Here is a 5,517-nt window from a genome sequence, read left to right as displayed (position 1 = left end):
ATTTTGATCAGCGGTTTCAAATGGAATAATCCATTAGCAAACATACCCGTTACGATAACACGCATCTAAATGCAATCTAATGGTGGAAAGGCTAGGAGCCTGGGCACCTAGGTGTCCCAAACAGCCGTCTATATATATATATACATATATATATATATATATTATTCTGATCACAACATGAACTTCCTGAGTTACACGCCTGAACTTCCCTCTGTAGGAACCCGACCTTCGGGCTATCTTCTCAACCGTGGCTTCTAGCGCGGTTTTTTTATCATTCATGTTGTTTGTGATGTAAGTGTAATGTAGACACGGTTTTTAGCAACTAAATGCCCGTTTTAAATAGGAATATCGCTCATTGGCGGATTTGCTCTCGGGTCGTGATGAAACAAGCCTCTGTTGCAATTTTACTGCCTGAGTTACCCAACCTGACCTTCCCCAAGTACTAGGTTGAACTTCAGCCAACATTGCCCAAATGAGACTTGCGATATACCGTTGGAAAGATATGGACACGAGTATCATGACCCAAGTTAAATTTTTGGCAAAATGTAAGCGGTTTAAGAGCAGTTTTGAAAACCGTTTTTTCTTCATACAAAAAACGTGAATGGAATTTTCGATCGTATTTCTAAACCATTTATCAGAATGAGGCAAATAATATGGCGTTGGAAAGCTGGTGCAAAACCGCTCCTTCCTCATGTTGAAAGTTTTCTCTAATTCCCTACAGTTAAAGAGTAATTTGGAAAATCGTAAAATTTCACAAACTGAACAACCGAGTTCGTATTTTCGATGTCATTTCTAAATGGTTGATCCAATTGAGGCAAATGATATGGCGTTGGAAATCTTATGAAAATGCGCTACTTTTTCATGTGGAAAGGTTTATCTAATTTTGAACGGTTTAAAAGTGATTTATAAAACGGTCCAAGTTGCACCGAATTTGTATTTTCGAGCTAATTTTTTAACCGTACGTCCGGATGTAGCAAATGATATGACGTTGGAAAGCTTGAGGAAATGCGAAACTTTTTGGTATATATTGTTTCTCCCAATTCCTTACTGTTTTAAGTCTATTTTAAAATTGGCTAAAAAGCTATTTTCGCCGTAATTTCTACCGTTGAAAAGCTACGGAAAATGTGAAACTTTTTCATGTTGATGGTTTTAACGCGAAACAGATTCTTAGAAAATGCACCGCGTGAAGAACTTGAACTTCTCGGCATGTCTATCTGAACTTCACTCAGTTTTTCACGTGCTTTTTTTTTCTCGTAGCTCCTCATCGACTCACCGGAATTGAGCAAGCGATATCCAGACGGAAAGCTGCTGTGAACACGCAACTTTCCCGTGTTGATCGTTTTTTCATACTCGCGACAATTTTAAAAGTTTTTCATCTGAAATTCATCCACTGTAGTAGTTGAACTTCCTGCTGTTTTCAGTTGAACTTCTGTGATGTACTTTCGTTTGTAACTTTCTCATCCATTCGTCAGTGTTACACAAATGATATTCCTTACAATAATTTTTTTAACTTTCTCCAACCAAGGACTTGAACTTATAACAACAAAACTTTTAGTCTTTGCTTTTTTATTCTTTTTTAATACAAAATGCACACCGTGTAGTACGTGAACTTCTGGCAGTTATCAATCTGAACTACTCTCGGTTACGTGAAAATATCAGAATTTTTTATGAATTTTAATCTGAAATTCTTAATCATTTTTATGAATTTTGAAGCGCTCTATTTTTAAAAGTTGAACTTCTTGTTATTTTATTTTTGAGGTTCTTGTTTCCATTCATTAATAATGAGGAAAATCTGAGTTTTCTATAATCATCGAACTTCTCCCTCTTTTTAATATGGACTTCCTGGGTTTTTTTGTTAATTTTTTATGAAATTTTGAAGCGCTCTATTTAAAAAAGTGGAACTTCTTGTTATTTCATTTTTGAACTTCTTGTTTCCATTCTTTAATAACGAGGAAAATTTGAGTTTTTTATAATCATCGAACTTCTCCATTTTTTAATTTGGACTTCGTGGTTTATTTCTTTTAGTAACGGGAAAAATCCTGAACTTCCTGAGTTACACAACCTTGATATGGACTCTGTTTTCTCACGTGCTGTTTTTTGTTCGTAGCTCTCCATCCACTCACCAGAATTGAGCAAGTGATATACCGATGGAAAGCTGTTGTAAACACGATACTTTCCCATGTTGATCATTTTTTCATACTCCTGACGGTTTAAAAGATGTTCATCTGAAATTCATTTAGCGTAGTAGTTGAACTTCCTACTGTTTTCACGTTGAACTTCTGTGACGTATTTTCGTTTTGTGATGTCTCATCCATTCGCCGATGTTACACAAATGATATTCCTTTTCGTACAAACCTCTCTCATAATAATTTTTTTAACTTTCTCCGACCAAGGACTTGAACTTCTAGCAACAAAAAAAATTGGACCTTGCCTTTTTATTATTTTTCTCATATTAAACACACACCATGTAGTACGTGAACTTTCTCCATTGTTATAATTTAAATTTTTTATTTTCTTTTTGAAATCAAATAGCTCCCAAATAATAACCGAACTTCTTTGTGGATTGAGAGAATTATTTTAAAACAGAAAAACATTTTTTTTGTCTTTTTGGACATGGAAATACAAGGTGAACCTCTCTCGCAAGAATTTTTGAACTTCCCCGGACAGAGCACTTCAACTTCTTTCAACAAACCTTTTAAGATTTTATTTTTCTATACTTTTATTCTCACCTGAAATGCATACCTTGCAGTACTTGAACTTCTCTTTGTTTTCACTATGGACTTCTGTCATATTTTTGTATATACGTCGAATTACACGCAATTGAAGGTCGGACATCATTTTTTTTGCCATTTTAAAACATGTAATTGGAGGTCGGACATCCCGCAATATAAATTATGAACCGTGCACAGAGGTGCACGTGAACTTCTTGCAACAAACCTGGGTTTTTTATATACTTCGAACTTGTATGTTATTTTAAATTGAACTTATTACTCTTATTCTTAGGGAAAAGTATGTTTTCAAATAAGCATCAAACATTTTTTAAAATTGAACCTCATACTTTTATTTTTCCTAAAAATGGAAATAATTTGAGTTTTCTGTAGACATCAAACTACTCCTTTTATTTTAATTTGAATTTCTTTAATTTTATTCTTTAGTAACGATGAAAACCTGTGTTTTTTTTAAATATCGAGCATCTTTTTTTTATAATTTGGACTTCTTGGTTTATTTGAAGTACTTTCTTTTTCCATTTTTTGAAACCGTAAAACAATGTTATTTTTATTAAAAAAATAAGCATCAAAGTCATGTGTTATGTTAATTTGAACTTCTTGCTTTTCTTTAGATACAAAAATTTCTGGTTTGTTTTATAAACATTGACTTGCTATGTATCTTAAATTTGAACTTCTTGGTTTAGTTTCGGAGACAGAAAACATTGTCTATTGTTTTGTCTTTTAACTTATAGGCTTTTGGGGTTTTGTGATCTTCTAGAGTTTATTTTTGAGCAAACTCTTTTTTTGGTAAAATGCCTTTTGGCTTGTTTTTTAACGCCAATATTTCTTCTCTGTTTTTTCCAACCTTCTATCACTTTGTATAAGTGAACTTCTTCGAAATATAATGTTTGAATTTCCTGGAGGTTTTCTCGTTAACTATATGCACTCATTTTCGTGATATTAAAAATAACTGGCACGCTAGGGAGGGTCGAATTTTGCCGACCACAAAGTAGATGAACCTTGTCCAATGTAATAGTTGGACTTCAGTTAACTCCATATTTCCTCTCCAACAACATTACGTGTGCACAATTAAAGTCATCGCTCACATCAGGCATTGTTTCAGATCGTAGGCACACGCGCACACTCATCTTGATTGAGTCATGACGTGAACAGGAGCATCTTGTATGGTGTTTAGCTCTTCAGCATTAGTCTAGCGATACCAGAGCTTAGCTCTCCAGCATTAGCAGCAACGGCGCGTACGCCAGAAATGTCAAACACATTTTTTGAAGGCTACAACTTAATAAATGGATTCAGCTGGCATTCAAATCAGACTGAAGAATCTCAGTGTTGGGATGCAGTCTGAAACAAGATGCGGCAAAGTCACACGAATTACTCAGTACGTGCATCAGTGAGTTGATTAAAACAAGAATAGAGAGCGCTCTGTGCAGGTCACACTAAAATAAAGCAAAAATATATTAAGATAGATATCCATCAGATACAACCAAATACATTCACGAGAAACAAATAACGACAGAGAATAGCACCAACGCATTAGAAATTCTTCAGGTTCATTCATGAGCTGGAATTTTTCCTCACTCTAACCTTTTGTACAGTAGGAGGAGATGGCATCACAGCATCCAAGGCAGAAGAGGGAGAGGAGCACCAGGAGCGCCGCGCTGTTGTCGTTGATGCTGCAGCGGCTGCGCCATGCCTGAATCCCTGAACTTCTCTGTGCCTATCTTGCGTGCACACGCATGTGAAGAAAGTGTGTTCTTCTTTTAGTTTGGCTTCTCCTCACACCACATGTGGCTGTCGTGTGCACGCAAGCACCAAACACACTACACCCGTGAACCGGACACAAGTACACACGCGCCGTCGGACTGCACATGTTCACCGGCTGAACTTCACAGGCTGGATGGAGCTCCTCTTCTTTCCAGCCGAGCCGCGCCCAGCACCGGCGAGCAAGACCACGCCTCAGGGCAGCTGTGGTGGTCACCATCCAGCAGGACGATGTGACGGGCCAAAGACGAACCGTGTGCACGCCCCGCTGAATTGAAGCCTCCCCCGGCCACTTAGCAACCCCGTTCATGGACTGAGGAGAAGCCACCGGAGCTATTTGTCCCATTCTTGAAGATCCAAGGAGAATCGAGGAGGAGTACAAAGGAGGTGGAGGGATCTCACTGTTAACCTCGCGGGCCGACGCGACAGGGGACGGGGCTGGACAGTTGGCGCTGCTGAGGGGCCCGACCTTGGCTCGCACAGATCCCCTCCCCGTAGATGGCCGGAGCGAAGAAGACCTCCTCCAGTGCTCCTATGGATCTGGCCGCGCTGGAGGAGGCGCGCCGGCCGTGGGGGAAGAAGTGCGTCGGCCGGGTAGGAGGCGCGCCAGCCGCACTGGAGGAGGCACTCCACCGTGCGGGAGGTTGGTGGTGGGGGACAGGTGCGGGAGGTTGGGGGTTCGCCTTCTGTTTTTTTTGCTAAAATCAGGAACAAGTCGATCGCCCCACCTATATAGGGCACACCGTGATCCTATATATATATAGTGTTGTCCTATATATATATATATATATATATATATATATATATATATATATATATATATATATATATATATATATATAGTGATGCTATTCATCACCCAGGGTGCAGAATAAGTTATATTTACGATCACTTCATAATTAAATTACATTTGGAATTCAAATAGTTACATTCTTATTGATTCACTACGTAAAATTTGGTATAAGAAAATAAAAATATAGGACATTAGACAAGAAAATTTGAAGTTTATGTATATTTTGCACTATGTTTT

At 38.1% G+C, this 5,517-nt stretch overlaps 1 long non-coding RNA gene across 1 annotated transcript; it reads right to left on the bottom strand.

Moving 5' to 3' along the window:
- Positions 1 to 4,163: 4,163 nt before the first annotated feature.
- Positions 4,164 to 5,206, bottom strand: LOC123049243 (uncharacterized). The gene is made up of 2 exons (XR_006423512.1): positions 4,897 to 5,206; positions 4,164 to 4,800 (listed from the first exon to the last, which is right to left on the bottom strand). It is a non-coding gene; the product is annotated as an uncharacterized lncRNA (long non-coding RNA).
- Positions 5,207 to 5,517: the final 311 nt, after the last annotated feature.

This window comes from Triticum aestivum, chromosome 2D (genome assembly GCF_018294505.1).
Source record: "Triticum aestivum cultivar Chinese Spring chromosome 2D, IWGSC CS RefSeq v2.1, whole genome shotgun sequence".
Classification (NCBI taxonomy): Eukaryota; Viridiplantae; Streptophyta; class Magnoliopsida; order Poales; family Poaceae; genus Triticum; species Triticum aestivum.
The sequence above is the reverse complement of the archived record's forward strand: the minus strand, read 5'-3'. Positions and strand labels throughout refer to the sequence as shown.